Source organism: Prionailurus viverrinus, chromosome A2 (assembly GCF_022837055.1).
Source record: "Prionailurus viverrinus isolate Anna chromosome A2, UM_Priviv_1.0, whole genome shotgun sequence".
NCBI lineage: Eukaryota > Metazoa > Chordata > Mammalia > Carnivora > Felidae > Prionailurus > Prionailurus viverrinus.
Window position 1 is genome coordinate 38,496,235 of NC_062562.1, and position 17,394 is coordinate 38,513,628.

The following is a 17,394-nucleotide window of genomic DNA, read 5'->3' on the forward strand; positions in this document are numbered from 1 at the left end:
ACCGAATAAAATGGAACATTCTTTGAATGGGACCCATTTACCTAGGTCAGGGTTTCTTTGTCTTGGGACTGATATTTAGGGCGGGATAATTAACCAATGAAGGAGCTGTCCTGTGCACTGTAGGGTGTTTATCAGCGTCTGTGCTCTCCATCCAAGAGCTGCAAGTAACACCCCCCTTAGGTGTGACAACCAAAAATGTCTCCAGACATTGCCAAATGTATCCTAGGGGCCAAGTTCCCTTTCACCCACCCACTGAAAACCTGTCACAGGTCAAGAAGAAAGCTTTGCCATTGTTTTCCTGAACGCCATTGCTGTGTTTGCAGGTAAAAGTTTACTTCTTTCCATGAGATTTTTTTTTTTGAGGCTGTATTACAGAATTCAAACTATAAATAACAGAAGGAAGGGAGAAAAGATTGAACATTTATTACCCAAAGCCATATAAATTCAATAATAAATAATGGCTCTCTCTAAAAATATGAGAAGTCTTTTTCAAAGTCATTAGTTCTAATCATAAATGAATTTAGCAGCATTTCTTTAAATATTGCACCTTTGTAATGAACTCTGATAAATTCATGGAACTGGATGTTAAATAAAGAGATAGAAAGGTCTAATTTGCTGGTTCATTAAGCTAGCTTATTTCAAGACAATGTGCATATTGCTTTGAATTTCATATTTCTGAGCAGTGGAGACAATAGTGGTATCCATCTTTAATGTAGTGTGGCAGACAATTAGGAGCTCAAATGGATTAAATCTCATTTCATCAGAGATACACACAGTGATTATTATTTTATTGCCAAATACTGTCAGCATTACATTTCTTCAACAGCTAGTGTGGTACCTGACTCGCATGCTTAAATTTGCATTAAACACTGTGCGGTAACAACAATCATTCGGGCCATTTTCTTACGTGGCATTATTCTCTTCTTCACTATGTGTGTTCAGCCCAATACCACTTTTAGGGGTACAAAGTTGTACATGCACTTGATACACGAGAGGCAGCTTGTAGCTTTGAGGAAAGGGTGCGGCCTTGGGGTCAAAAACATGGATGACGGTCCTGATGCTGTCCCTTTCAACGTAGGAGACCTTGAGAAGGTCACCTGACTTACAACAGATGTAGAAGAAAGGTACTTTTCTTTGATTGTTTTAAATATCCTCTGTCAGAATCTTTAAATTCTCAAATATTACTTTTTGAAAGAAATGTAATTACACAACAAAAAAGCCACCTATACACCCTGTCATCCCCTTTGTGCAAGCCCATATGCCAGCTCTCCCTAAGTAACTAAGAGTGATCATTTAGTATATATCTGTCTTTATTTTTCAACAACCTTCTATGAACACTTATAGGTAATTCTACCCAAATACTGTATAGCATGTTCCTTTCTTTCTAAATAAAAAAAAAATGGGATTATGCTATATATATTTTTCTTTTTCTCTAGCTTGCTTTTCTGAGTAAACTCAGACTTAAGCCATTGCTCAGATCTAAAACAGCTGCATAACATTTTGTAGTATAGATATTACTATTTGGCCAGCCATCTCCCTCCAGACCAACTCCACCCTGTTTCCAGTTCTTTGGCACTACTAACCATAAAGCAATCGATGTCACTGCACATACAGCACGGAGGCTGGGTTCCTTCCTGCAACTGGAACTGGGAACAAGAGGCTTTTTCCCCAGTGTGACTAACTCCTTGGAGGCCCAGTTTACACAAACACATAATGAGAATCACAACAGCTGCCTATTTCCTTTACACACTATGTAAGGATGGTCTGAGTCAGCATGTAAAAATGATGTGGTGGTCCTAGAATCAGGAGGGCCCTTGATAAAAAAAAAAAAAAAAAAATCCCACTTGATCCAAGCTGCAGCCTGTCAAAGCCACCTGCTTTTGTCTGTTTGCATGATCTAATATAAAATTTGTATACTCGTCATATGCTCCCCCCTTCTTGAACATTTTTTTCCAGTAGGCACAACTGCTTTTTCAATAGACAATTCACCCTTTCAGTGATTGGTGTTTAGTTTACAAAGTTCCATAGCAAGTGCTACTCCAAGGTAGTGCCAGAGTTCTGAGAGCTGGAATAAAGTGTGTGCGTGCGTGTGTGTGTGTGTGAGAAGGACACAGGGCGGGGAGGGGGAGAAAGAGAGAGAGACAGAGAGAGAGAGAGAGAGAGAGAGAGAGAGAGAGAGAGAGAGGAAGAAAAGGAGGGAGAGCACTCAGTAAATTCATTTAGTATAAAGTGACAGTCATCTGGTAATAATCACAAGAGTGCAGGCTTTGGAAACCGCTCATGGTGAAGGAATATTTTATACATTTAACATTTTACCTGGTACTATAGTTATTTTTAATTATTCTACTAAAATATCTCATAATGTATAATACAACATCTCTCTCTTAGACATAAAAGGTCTTAAAAAATACATCCACGTTTATATCATATTTTTTACTTACACCACACTTGTGCATGAAGCAGGAAAATGGTGACGTGCAATGACTGTATGTTCCACATTTATCTGAGAGACTGCAGAGATGCATGTGACATTCTAGTTCAAGGGCTCAGAGTTGAGACCAGAGGTCTTTAAACTATTGTCTGTGATCCACTGGGTTATGAAACGAAGTCAAAGATCAAGATTGGCATTTTAAAAAATGAAATAGAATAGAATGCAAAATGTCAAGAGTGCCACACTCCAAATAATGATACTGTTTCATAAATCTTTTGTTTCAGAAATATAAATGTGCCTGTGTGCATGTGTCCTGGATCTCAATATTAAATGTTTAGCTATCAAAGACATTTGAAAGTCCCTATTCTGGTGATACTTGTTCATGAGATTCATGGACAGTGACTGGTATTTGCTGTTTGGTGTAGTTGTGTCTGTGAGATACAAAGATGTGACCTGATGGGACTCTCTTCCCCCTTCCTCTCTTCTCCCCATCCTCTCTTCTAAGAACATAGTCTTTCATTAGACAGACGGAAAAGCCAAGAAGTTAATAGCATAACTACACATTGATGTTAAACCTCAAGAGGCAGTCAATGTTGGCAAGAAAAGTTTATTTGCTCTGAGAAGGCTTTTCTCTCAAGAATTAGGTAGGGAATGAAAGACCTCATCTTGTTCATCCAACATGGGCAGGAACCCTGGGAGAGAAACACAGGTGGGTGACAGGTGTCCATTAGAACGTGACTTAACGGATAAAATTGTATTTTGCTCCATCTTCTGGGTTCAATGAACATCTTTCTTTCAGGTACTTCATGGATTCAATAAATATTTGAGCACTTTCTATGTGCCACCGTCTTCTCTCTGAGAATATGGCAATGATCAAGACAGGCACAAGTCCCTGCACTTATGAAATGAACACTCTAGGAGGGTGGGGGGGAAGAGAGACAGATATTAAGCAAAGGACTACAGCATGCAGAATGTCAGATGGTGGTACACACTTGGAGAAAATGAAGTAGGTAAAGAGATACGTCTGTGTAGTGTGGGGACTGGAGCTGAGGGTTGCAATTTTATAGAGAATGGCCAGGGAAGAGAAAGTGACAGGCAATTAAAGACTTGAAGAAAAATGGGTAAGCAAGCCATCCAGGTATCAGGGGAAGAACATTCCAGGTTGGCATGTGCCTGTTGTGCTGGAGAGCCACAGCTAGCCTGAGTGACTGAGCCGAGGGTAGGAGGTGAGGTTCGAGGCGCACAGTGGTTGGTGGAAGGCGTCTATATTGCACAGAGCCCGAGGGCTATGGTAGAGACGTTGGGTTTTGCTCTGAATGAGATGAGATGTCACAACAGGATGTTGAACCGAAGGTGACCTGATGATATATACATTTTAAGAGGGTCACCCTGTCTCCTGTGCCCCAGGAAGTACCTATGTGTTCTCCCAGATGTGTAGGTGTAACTCAGGGATAACACAGACCAATACAGATGTATGTGAAACACAACTGAAGCAGAAGGAAAATGCCCAGGTAGATTACAAATCAAGGTCCACTGTTTCCTTCATTCTGTTAACTTAGTGATGAACCAAGCCAGACACAGGAAGTTTGGGCTCTTGGGTTCTTAGTTTTGATGGAGGATCAGGCCAGGTGTCTTAATCACATTCCACCGTGGGGAAACAGATTCCGTGGGGAAACTGGATTCCATGAAGTGTATTTGGCATCAACAGCCCCTGTTTCCCTCAATTTCAAGCTCTCTGCAGTGTGTTCTTATCTTTGTTTTCTCATTTTCTGAAGGTAGGCATCAGGTCATGTAGCCAAAGAACACAAGGTCCCTCCTTCTGCACTACTTTCATTGGTCAACCTAAGAGCCAAACTATGCTATTCTGTTGTGAACTCACCTGCCTGATGTGGCCATGGCATACCACGGTTTCTGTGGCTGGTCCTCCTGGGGGAGGTAAGATTCCTTTTGTCTGCCTCTTCCCTTGGTGGAAAAGAAAACAAAAACTACCCCAAAGAACTCAGCAGTGCCCCCTTGCACAACTTTGGAGGCTGGGAAGGGATCACAGTGTTTCTATTGCTGTACCACAGGCTCCTCTGTACCATGCCCTGTTATATGGATTGGTGGGATGGAGGGCCCAGACAAACACCCCAAATGCAGCACCCCTCCCCCACTGCTTCATGGAGGAGGGCAAGATCAGCCCCAAGTTACTCCAAGGGCAGCCGCTCTGTTAGCTTTTCTGTGACTCTGACATATGTGCTTTTGTTCCTGTTCTGCAGACATTCTGACCTAGAAGCACAGAGATTGCCTTCTCTTCTACTCCAGCCTCACAGGGCTGGGTCTCAGCCTCCCAGAGCGTAAGCACATTGTCAGGGAATGTTGGTGGCTGGCCCAGGTCCAGACCGCTGGGTTATAGAAGTTATTACAATTAAATCAATTGCTCACAAAATTGGAAGTGTTTTGACCATAAACATTGGCACCTATAAATAGCAAATTAACTTTCCTACCTTGGAAAAGGGTAAGTTGTAAACTGTCTTCAGAGAGGCCTTTGTAAAACCTCGCTGACCTGCCACTTTCAGATACCTGGACCTTTTAGGCCAGCAGATTATCAGAGTTTCCCAGGAGGCAGATGGTATGGAATCCTGGTTCCAGTGAATGGGATTTTGTGTAACGGTGAAAGCTAAAAAAAAATAAATAAATAAAAAGTAAACTCTCATGGCTTTCAGAAAATCTGAAGTACAGAAATTCAGATGCCCTTTTCTATTATACTAAGTGGCTAACAACATAAGTTGAGGTTGCTGTATATTATAAAACACTGAAGGATTTTTATTCCTTCCTCTCCTCCTGCCATAATTGTTTTTGCTTTCCTCCCTTGTAGCAAAATGGGTCTGGGGTGAGCAGTCCCTCAACAACTAACTAAGTGAACATGGATTACTTATTTTTAAAATATTTTTCGAGTTTTTAATATTTGATTTTTTGAATCATCATTCTTCAAAAAGTTCTTTTCTTAACACGTAAGAAAGTATCTACCTGTCTCCTAGACCTGAGAGCTCTTAATATTTTGCTATATTTGCTTCAGATAAATTTTTTCCCAAAGAAATAACACATAAACATAGGGGTGCCTGGGTGGCTCAGTTGGTTGAGCCACCAAATCTTGATTTCAGCTCAGTCATGATCTCATGGTTCATTAGTTCAAGCCCCACATCGGACTCTGCTCTGACAGTGCAGAGCCTGCTTAAAATTCTCCCTCTGTCCCACTCTCTCTCTCTAAATAAATAAAAAACCATGTAAAACAAATTAAAAAATTAAAAATTAAAACAAGAAATCTTTAAGTAAAACATTATAGATTTCATGGAAACTTCTTTCGTACTCTTCTCCCTTAGAAATGCACTGAAGCAGATTATTCTTCTCATCTGTTTTCATCTTTTACTACATTCTGTGTGACAATAAGCAACATACTGTTTTAAACTTTATTAAGGGATATTTTAAACTTAAAATTAGGTGGAATAGTATATAAAGCCCATTTTTTTTTAATATCTGGGTGAACGCTGTTGTTTAATATAGTGGAAGTTCTAGCATCAGCAATCAGACAACAAAGGGAAATCAAAGGCATAAAAATTTGCAAAGATGAAGTCAAGCTTTCACTTTTTGCAGATGACATGATACCATACATGGAAAACTGGACAGACTCCACCAAAAGTCTTCTAGAACCGATACATGAATTCAGCAAGTCACAGGATACAAAATTAATGTACAGAAATCAGTTGCATTTTTACAAACTAATAATGAAGCAACACAAAGACAAATAAAGAAACTGATCCCATTCACAATTGCACCAAGAATCATAAAATACCTAGGGATAAACCTAGCCAAAGATGTAGAAGATCTGTATGCTGAAAACTATAGAAAGCTTATGAAGGCAATTGAAGAAGATACAAAGAAATGGAAAAACATTCCGTGCTCATGGATTAGAAGAATAAATATTGTTAAAATGTCAATACTATGCAAAGCAATCTACACATTCAATGAAATGCCAATCAAAATTGCACCAGCATTCTTCTCAAAGCTAGAACAAGCAATCCTAAAATTTATATGGAAACACAAAAGACCCCGAATAGCCAAGGTAATATTGAAGAAGAAAATCAAAGCAGGAGGCATCCCAGGCTTTAGCCTCCACTACAAAGCTGTAATCATCAAGACAGTATGGTATTGGCACAAAAACAGACACATAGACCAATGGAATGGAATAGAGAACCCAGAATTGGACCCACAAATGTATGGCCAAGTAATCTTTGACAAAGCAGGAAAGAGTATCCAATGGAAAAAAGACAGTCTTTTTAATAAATGGTGCTAGGAGAACTGGACAGCAACATTCCGAAGAATGAAACTAGACCACTTTATTACAACATTCACAGAAATAAACTCAAAATGGATGAAGGACCTGAATGTGAGACAGGAAACCATCAAAACCTTAGAGGAGAAAGCAGGAAAAAGCCTCTCTGACCTCAGCCGCAGCAATTTCTTACTGGACACATCTCCAAAGGCAAGGGAATTAAAAGCAAAAATGAACTACTGGGACCTCATCAAGACAAAAAGCTTCTGCACTGCAAAGGAAACAGTCAACAAAACTAAAAGGCAACCAACAGAATGGGAAAAGATATTTGCAAATGACCTATCAGACAAAGGGCTAGTATCCAAAATCTATAAAGAACTCACCAAACTCCACACCCATAAAACAAATAATCCAGTGAAGAAATGGGCAGAAGACATGAATAGACACTTCTCTAAAGAAGACATCCAGATGGCCAACAGGCACATGAAAAGATGCTCAACGTCACTCTTCATCAGGGAAATACAAATCAAAACCACACTGAGATATCACCTCACACCAGTCAGAGTGGCTAAAATGAACAAATCAGGAGACTATAGATGCTTGGGAGGATGTGGAGAAACGGGAACCCTCTTGCACTGTTGGTGGGAATGCAAACTGGTGCAGCCTCTCTGGAAAACAGTGTGGAGGCTCCTCAAAAAATTAAAAATAGATCTACCCTATCACCCAGCAATAGCACTGCTAGGAATTGACCCAAGGGATACAGGAGTGCTGATGCATAGGGGCACTTGTACCCCAATGTTTATAGCCGCACTTTCAACAATAGCCAAATGATGGAAAGAGCCTAAATGTCCATCAACTGATGCATGGATAAAGAAGTTGTGGTTTATATATACAATGGAATACTACTTGGCAATGAGAAAGAATGAAATATGGCCTTTTGTAGCAACGTGGATGGAACTGGAGAGTGTTATGCTAAGTGAAATGAGTCATACAGAGACAGACAGATACCATATGTTTTTCACTCTTAAGTGGATCCTGAGAAACTTAACAGAAGACCATGGGGGAGGGGAAGGGGGAAAAAAAAAGGTAGAGAGGCAGGGAGGCAAACCATAAGAGACTCTTAAAAACTGAGAATAAACTGAGGGTTGATGGGGGTGGGGGAGACGGGAAAGTGGGTGATGAGCATCGAGGAGGGCACCTGTTGGGGTGAGCACTGGGTGTTGTATGGAAACCAATTTGACAATAAATTTCATGTTTAAAAAAAACCCAGGTGAATGGTATCACCTTCCACGTATCCTCTTGCAACTTGCTTTACACTCATCATCATATTTCTTTTTTTAAGAAATTTTAAAAAATATTTATTTACATTTTTTAATGTTTATTTATTTTTGAGAGAGAGAGAAACAGAATGTGAGCAGGGGAGGGGCAGAGTGAGAGGGAGACACAATATCTGAAGCAGGCTCCAGGTTCAGAGCTGTTGGCACAGAGCCCAACACGGGGCTCAACCCCACAAACTGTGAGATCATGACTGAGCCGAAGCTGGACGCATAACCGGCTGAGCCACCCAGGAGCCCCTAGGAAATTAAAAAATTGAAAACTACTGCCTGATTTGGTGGTGGGGGGGGGAAGGAAGGGACAAAAACTCTATAGAGAAAAAGTAATTCATCAAAACGTAGCCAGTATATGCATTTTTTATATTAAATATAATTTATTGTCAAACTGGTTCCCATACAACACCCAGTGCTCATCCCAACAGGTGCCCTCCTCAGTGCCCATCACCCACTTTCCCCTCTCCCTCACCCCCCATTCACCTTCAGTTTGTTCTCAGTATTTAAGAGTCTCTTATGGTTTACCTCCCTCCCTCTCTCTAACTTTTTTTTTCCCTTTCCTCTCCCCCATGGTCTTCTGTTAAGTTTCTCAGGATCCACATACATCATCATATTTCTGAAGTGGATCTGGGTTGATACGTGTAGATCCATTCCATTCATTTTAACTATTCTGGAGTACTCCATGATAGGCATGGCTGCAACTTAATCTTCTGAAGGTGGAGTTTTAGGTGCTTTCTCATTTTTTCCAAAAGGCTGCAGTGGGGATCCTTGTTGACATGCACTAAGGTTTCTTTTCTTTTTTTTTTTTTTTGAAGCGGAATCACAGAATTAAGTGGTATGCATGCTTTGAATTTTACTAGGTTTTGACCAATTGGCTTTCCAAATGGTTTTATCAAATTACACTCAACACAAAGAACCTATGGGTGTGTTTCCCCACATCTTCACCAATATTTATTGTTAGAGTTCAACATTTTACCTGTCTTGGTGACTGTGAAATGATATTTCTGTGGCTTTAAGTTGTACTTATTGGATACCAGTGAAGTTGAGCATTTTTTCAGGACTCTTCTTCTAGGATATACCTGAACATGTCATTGACCATATTTTATTGGAGTGTTTATCTGTTTCTTGTTAATTTGACTAGATTCTAATAATGAATGTGCACTTTGTTTAGACACTATGCAAGGGGCTGGGGATACAAAGTAAATGAGACACAGTGTCTATCCTAGATGACTTCTCAATTTAGTGGGGAAGGATGGTGCACATATGAATACATATACCATAAAGACAGGCTTTGAGGGCTACAGGAGCACAGAAGAGAGAGGTATAGTTGTCAAGAGCCTCTTAGTTGAAAGTTACAGGAACCCAATTCAAACCAGCTTATCCAAGGAGAAAATTTATTGGCTCATGTCAACGAAAATTTATTGGCTCATGTCCAGCATGGCTAGATCTAGGGATCATACAGAGCCTTCTGGATTCTCTATCTATTCACCTCTCATCTTTGCTTCTTTTTGTGTGTTAGACTGAGTCTTTCAATGCAAACAGGCTCTCTTTAGTGACTGTGTTGGGAGTTTGAGGGGTGGAGTCAGAAAAATGGCAGCTAATATTACATGGACTAATTGCTTACATTTTATTGAGGGGAAGGGAGAGACACAGAAAGACAGAGAGACAGAGACAGAGAGGGAGAGAGATTGGTTAATTAAGCTGTCTTATACCAGTTTGGAAAATTCATGGAAAGGATGAATTCATGTAAAAATAACGGGTACTGTGAGTGGTCCAATCCAGTGACAGCACAACCTTGCATGAGGGAGAACAGGAGTATGGGTGCATGTATGTTTATGGGAGCAGGCACTATCATTACCAGACCCACCCAGGAGAACTCCATGGTAGAGGAGGAGTTGTTCATCAGAAGAATACTGAACAGACAAAAGCAAGGCATGTGCATGACAGAGGGACATTAGGAAAAGCCTCTAAGAGAGGTACTTTTTTGGCCCCATCTACAGCCCAGTGGGATACAGATGCAATAACAATGGACAACGGACTGATGGTGTCATTTCCAATGCTGATACTTACAAGCTGTGTGATCGCCTAAACACTAACCATTCTGAGCCTGTTTCTTCATCTGTCAAATCAGGACGGTTCTATCAACTTTCTAGGGCTGTGGTAATGATAAATGTTATAACCATCCACATATTTTTGCTGTCCTCGGATTTTGCTGAATAGAGTTGCTCCAAAAAAATAGGACATTGGCAGCTGACTTCATTATATAGAGATCTTTGTTGCACTCGAGTATAAGGCTTTTTTCTTGTGTATTAAATATTAAATCATCGGTGCTAAGAACAATAGTGAATGAAAATACTCCCACCATATAGTGTATATTTAATTATTATTTCATTTTTGATACATTTTCATCGAGGTCTTTTTGTAGTGGTAGTCAATCCTTTTAATACATATTCATCTTCATTTGAGAGCAAGAGCGGATTCATTGGTTTCCAATACTGTATTTTTAAAAGGGCATATTTTTAAGCACCAGTGATTTTCTTTAAAAGTCTCTTTTGAGCTTCCAGAACATTGTTATTTTCAATTGGAATTAGAGAACATTTCTGACATATTTCAAACAATTTCACCAAACAAGGATGCAAACGCATGTACTACATTAAGGAAAAATACAAATGGGAACAGGTCTTTCTGAACAACAGGTAATGACATTTCAAGGATGATGCAGAACCATTCATTTCCAATACTCTCATTACCATTCCCAGCAACAGGCATATACGTCTCGCAATTCCTGTGTAGTTCTGTTAATCTCTCTACACAATATTCAATTTTCTTACAACGATTCAGCTGATTTATTATTTCTCTCTTGCGTTTTAACTGCTAAAGATGCAATGTAACCCCATAAATTTGCTTCAGTCTCTTAGCTTCGATACCCAAGGTCATTAATACCTCCAAAATATCCTTTGCTTACCTCACTCCTTTAAATGTGCTCTTTCTTGCCCAATGAGCTGTTACATAATTACATGGTACCAGTAACAATATCATCTTGTTTTTATAGTTTTATGATTAAGGATATAAAAATGAACTGAATTGAAGAAAATGTTAAGAGATATTTGCAAAATATAAGAGATTGCTACCATAGTTTATCACATATAAATGATATAGTATGTATACATTTAAAATTGAATTTTCTTAGTATATAGTTTAAAAATGTGTTCAAGTAAAATGTGCTATATTAATGTTTGACCTGATTGTTCTATATACATGGAATATGTCTTTCTTAGTGAAGGGTTAAAATAATTATGAAACATTTATTCCTTCCCCAATTATAACCAGTTGTTTTCTATTAAATACTTTCATCTATAGTGCTTGAGAAAAAAATTTAAATGGGACCAGCTCCCACACCATACAATTTTCAACTTGCTTACAGCTCAAAATATATTGGGGAGCAGTTATGGTAACCAACTGTCCCAGTTTTTTCAGGACTGAGGGGGTTCTAGGAATGTCATGCTTTCAGGGGTAAATTCAGAAAAATCTCAGGCAAATTGGGAAGAGTTGGTCTCCCTATTAGTAGTTTGGTCTCAGTTCTCCATCCCTATCTCTCTGCATCCACATTTTTGCCATGACCTTACTGTGGACAAAGAATCCTTTCTTGCCCCTTGACTCTGGGCTTGGCCATGTGACTTGTCTGGGCAAAAATATATGGGTAGTAGTGACAGGGCCTCATCCAAGGTTTCAAAGGCCCAATGTGTTTCTGGTTTCTCTCTGTGTCTCTGCAATAGGCCCTAACTAGCTCACTGGCCCAAGAAGGATGAGAGACTAAACACTGAATGAGTCCAGCTGACACATGGACCAGAAGCAAGAAGCAGAGTTGCCCAGACAAACCCAGCCAAGACCAGGAGAATCCCAAGCAACCAGCACATGCAGAAGTAAAATATGCTTACTTTTATAATGCCACTGAGATTTTATAGTTACTTGCTATATGTAATTATTACAACAAAAGCTAATTGATACAGGTGGCAACACATATTCATTCAATAAGTATTAACTGTCCTCCTGTGTACCAGGCACTGGGGATTCAATGACTAGCAAGATAGGCAGAATTCTTATTCTCATGGAACTTGTAGACCATTGCAGTGGTCCTCTGAGACCCTTTCAGGAAGGTCTGCAAGGTCAAAATGATTTTCATAATCATACCAAAACACGATCTGCTTTTTCTCCTTTTTCACTGTGTTGACATTTGCACTGATGATACAAAGACAATGGTGGGTACAGCTGATGGTACCTTAACACAAACCAAGGCAGAGAACCAAGCTGAGGATACAGTTATTGTATTCACCCCCATTAGGCCACTTACAGTTAAAAAAAAAATACCAGTTTCACTTATGAATGTTCTTGATGAGGCAGTAAAACTTATTGATTCAATTAAATCTCCACCCTTGAGATGAATACCTTTTTCAGAGTGTGACACCACAGAAATACACATAAAGCACTTCTCCTAGATACTAACATAATGTAGTAGTCAATCAGTGGTTGAAAACTGGTTACTCATTTAGATGGAAAAGCCAAATCCCTACCTTGCAACATACCCCAAAACAGGACCAATTGTCCTTGAAGATTTAAATACAACAATAAAACAATACCAGAAGAAAACGTACAAAGATATATTTTTATAGCTCTGACTCAGGACACTTATTTCTCAGCAATACACAAAGGTCAGAAAACACAGGGGACTTCAGTTTTGCCTTTATATATTTTAGCACTGTTTTAATTTCTACGAAAATTTTTAATAATAAAAATAATAAAATTAACCCTATGAAATAAAGAAAACAAGTCGATGTCAGCATTTTTCTTAACAAATTATAATAGGTTTCACTGATGTCATATGAAGAAGGAGCAGATCTTAAACACAATTCCTAAACAACTGATCACAGTTTAATGGTGAATCTCATCGGAAAATGAGTATAGGCAATCTGAGACTCTTCACACTGTCTGTTGTCCAAAGCCAGCATTGGATCCCCTTGAGATTAATGGCCCATTATGTAAACTATATAATTTCCCTAATATTTCAGAGGGCTAGGATTTTTTAAAGTCCATGACAGTTTATTAAAACCAAAATCAGAGAGAGTAAACACAATCTCACAATGTTCTGGTTGCAACAGTCAATTGTTAACAGCTACCCTTAATATCTTTCAGGCCTGAAGTGTCTTATTCCTGGATTATGGCGCCAAACCCTATGGTTTCCAATTAATTCTTATTAAAGAACCATGCAAAGATTGCTTTTTAAGTGGTAGCCCACAAAAATGGGAAGGATATGAGTCAGGTTCTTAGGTCTTCACAGGGCCTCTGTTAGCACACTCCATGCGCCATTATCGGAATTAGCAAAAGACATCCCTCCCGGCAGACAAATTAGAAAAAGACTCTTCCTCTAGATGGAAGAATTAGAAAAAGACACTCCTTCCAATAGAGCATTAGCTAGATTTCCATGTCCCTTAGCTCCTGCGGCTGAAAGCCTTTTGGGACAGTACAGCCTGGCCAGCTGTGTGCTATGGCCCCGCATCTTCACAGCATAAACTCTGGTTCTGGCTGTCTGGTCACAGAATTAAACTTTAATGAAGCAATAATAGAGAATATGCATACATGTTGTACAATTCCTTCTTGAGTTACTTGGGACACAAGGCTCATTTGGACATGTAGTTTGAGACAGAATGCTAAAGGGACATCATCTTAAAGCTTGATCTTGTATTATGTGCAAGTGGGGATCAGCAAATAAGGGTCCCTGGGCCAAATGTGGCCCACCGCCAGTTTTTGTAAATAAAGGTTTATTGGAACATACCCACATTCATCCACGTACTGTCTATGGCTGCTTTCACTCAACAGCGGCACAGTTGTGTAGTTGGAAGAGAGACGGCATAGCTCACAAAGCTTAAAATATTAACTACCTGGGCCTTTAGAGGAAAAATTTGCCAATCTCGGTATGAGATCACCAAATGGCACAATCTCCATCATACTATGCCAGCCTTTGTCTAAATGTCTTCAGTGAATTACAATTCAATGATAGTCCCCCAGCATGTAAAAATGGTTCCTATAATAAATATCCATGTCTACCAAATTTCTACGTATGAAAAACATCTTTTCAAATGATGATAATTTAGCCTTTCTGCCTGTGGATGCCACCAAGGAAGCGTCATTAAAGCCTCCCTCCCCCCACCAGCATGTCTAAGCCAGAGTCCCCCAAAGAGCCTGAACAGCTGCAAAAGCTCTTCCTTGTTAGTTCGAGCTTTGAAACAACTGATGAGAGTCTGAGGGGCCGTTCTGAGCAATGGGGAACGCTCACGGACTGTGTGGTAATTAAAGATCTGGGTTGGTCCCGTAAGCCACTGTGGAAGAGGTGGATGCAGCCATGAATGCAAGGTCACACAAGGTGGATGGGAGAGGTGTGGAACCAAAGAGGGCTGCCTCAGGTAAGGATTCTCAAAGGCCTGTTTTCCCACTTAACTGAAAAATATTTCTGTTGGTGGCATTAAAGAAGATACCGAAGAACATCATCTGAGAGATTATTTTGAACAGTATGGGGAAATTGAAGTGGTTGAAATTAGGACTGAGGCAGTGGCAAGAAGAGAGGTTTTGCTTTTGTAATATTGATGACCATGACTGTACACAAGAATGCCATTCAGAAATACCAGATTGTCCTGAAAGGCTCCACCAAAAAAACTGACAGAACTGATAGATGAATTCAGCAGGATATAATTCAGCAGGATATAAAATCAACATAAAGAAATTGATTGCATTTCTATACACCAATAATGAAACAGCAGAAAGAGAAATCAAGGAATCAATCCCATCTACAATTGCACAAAAAACCATAAAATACATAAGGAATAAAGCTAAGTAAAGAAATAAAAGATCTGTATGCTGAAAACTATAGAAAGCTTATGAAAGAAAGTGAAGGAGACATACGGAAATGGAAAAACAGTCCATGCTCGTGGATTGGAAGAAAAAACATTGCTAAAATGTCAATACTGCCCAAAGCAATCTACACATTCAGTATAATCTCTATCAAAATAACACCAGCATTCTTTACAGAGCTAGAACCAATAGTTTTAAATTTTGTTCAGGACCAGAAAAGACCCCAAATAGCCAAAGCAATCCTGAAAAAGAAAACCAAAGCTGGAGGCATCACAATTCCAGACTTCAAGCTATGTTACAAAGCTGTAATCAACAAGACAGTATGGTACTAGCACAAAAACAGACACAAACATCAGCGGAACAGAAGAGAGAACCCAGAAACAGACCCACAAATGTATGGCCAACGAGTCTTAAAGGAAGAAAGAGCATCCAATGGAAAGAACACAGTCTTTTCAGCAAATGATGCTGGGAAAACAGGCTGGCGACATGTGGAAGAATGAACCTGGACCACTTTCTCACACCATACACAAAAATAAACTCAAAATGGATGCAAGAGCTAAATGTGAGACAGCAAACTATCAAACTCCTAGAGGAGAACACAGGCAACAACCTCTTTGACCTTGGCCACAGCAACTTACCAGACATATCTCCAGAGGCAAGGGAAATAAAAGTAAAAATGAACCAATGTTGACCTTGTGAAGAAAAAAGCTTCTGTACAGAGAAGGAAACAATCGACAAAACTAAGTGCAATCTGCAGAATAGGAAAATATATTTGCAAATGGCATACTGGATAAAGGGTTACTATGTAAAACCTATAAAGAAATTAGCAAACTCAACACTCAACAAACAAATAATCCAGTGGAGAAATGGGTAAAAGACACAAACAGACACTTTTCCAAAGAAGGCATCCAGATGGCTAACAGACACATGAAAAGATGCTCAACACCACTCATCCTCAGGAAAATCCAAATCAAAACCACAAAAAGATACCACCTCACAACTGTCAGAATGGCTAAAAGTAACAACTCAGGAAACAACAGATGTTGGTGAGGATGGAGAGAAAGGGGAACACTTTTGCATTGCTGGTGGGAATGCAAACTGGTGTAGCCACTCTGGAAAACAGTATGGAGGTTCCTCAAAAAATTAAAAATACATAAATATTAGGTATTTATCCAAAGGATACAAATGCTGATTTGAAGGGGCACATGCACCCTACTGTTTATAACAGCATTGTCCACAATAGCCATATTATGGGAAGAACCCAAATGCCCATCAACTGATGAATGGGTAAAGAAGATGTGGTTTATATTTACACAATGAAATTACTCAGTGATCAAAAAGAATGAAATCTAGCCATTTGCGACAACATGGATGGAACTAGAGTGTATTATGCTAACTGAAATAAGACAGAGAAGATAAATATCATATGATTTCATTCATATGTGGTATTTAAGAAACAAAACAGATGAACATAGGAGAAGGGAAGGAAAAACAAGATAAAAACAGAAGGAGGCAAACCACAAGAGACTCAAATACAGAGAATCAACTAAAGGTTACTAAAGGGGGTGTTGGGTGGCAGGATGGGCTGTATGGGTGATGGGCATTAAGGAGGGCACTTGTTGGGATGAGCACTGGGTATTATATGTAAGTGATGAATCACTAAATTCTACTCCTGAAACTATTATTACACTATATGTTAACTAACTTGGATTTAAATAAAATTAAAAACAACAACAACAATACCCTAAAATACCAGATTGTAAATGGCCACAAGTATGATGTAAGGAAAGCCCTATCTAAGCAACAGATAGCTAGTGCTCCATCCAGCCAAAGAGGTCAGAGTGGTTCTGGAAACTTTGGTGGTGGTTGTGGAGGTGGTTTTGGTGGGAATGACAACCTTGGTCATGGAGGAAATTTCAGTGGGCAAGGTGGCTTTGGCAGCAGTTGAATTGGTGGTGGATATGGCAACAACACGGACAGCTGTGATCGATTTGGTAACGATGGAAGCAACTTTGGAGGTGGTGGAAGCTAATAATGACTTTGGCGATTATAGCAATCACTCTTCAAATTCTGGACCCATGAGAGGAGGAAATTTTGGAGGCAGAAGCCCTGGCCCCTATGGTGACGGAGGCCAATACTTTGCCAAGCCACATAACCAGGTGGCTATGCGGTTCCAGGAGCAGCAGTAGCTATGGAAGCGGTAGAAGGTTTTAATTACTGTCAGGAAACAAAGCTTAGCAGGAGAGAAGAGCCAGAGAAGTGACAGGGAAGCTACAGGTTACAACACTTTTGTGAACTCAGCCAAGCACAGTGGGGGCAGGACCTAATTGCTACAAAGAAGACATGTTTTAGACAATACTCATGTTCATGGGCAGAAAACTCAAGGACTGTATTCATGACTAATTGTACAACAGGTTATT

The 17,394-nt window shown here is 39.6% G+C and overlaps 1 pseudogene; it reads left to right on the plus strand.

The window, feature by feature from the left end:
* The first annotated feature begins 14,280 nt into the window (after window positions 1-14,280).
* On the plus strand, window positions 14,281-17,188 carry LOC125161232 (heterogeneous nuclear ribonucleoprotein A1-like; annotated as a pseudogene).
* Window positions 17,189-17,394: the final 206 nt, after the last annotated feature.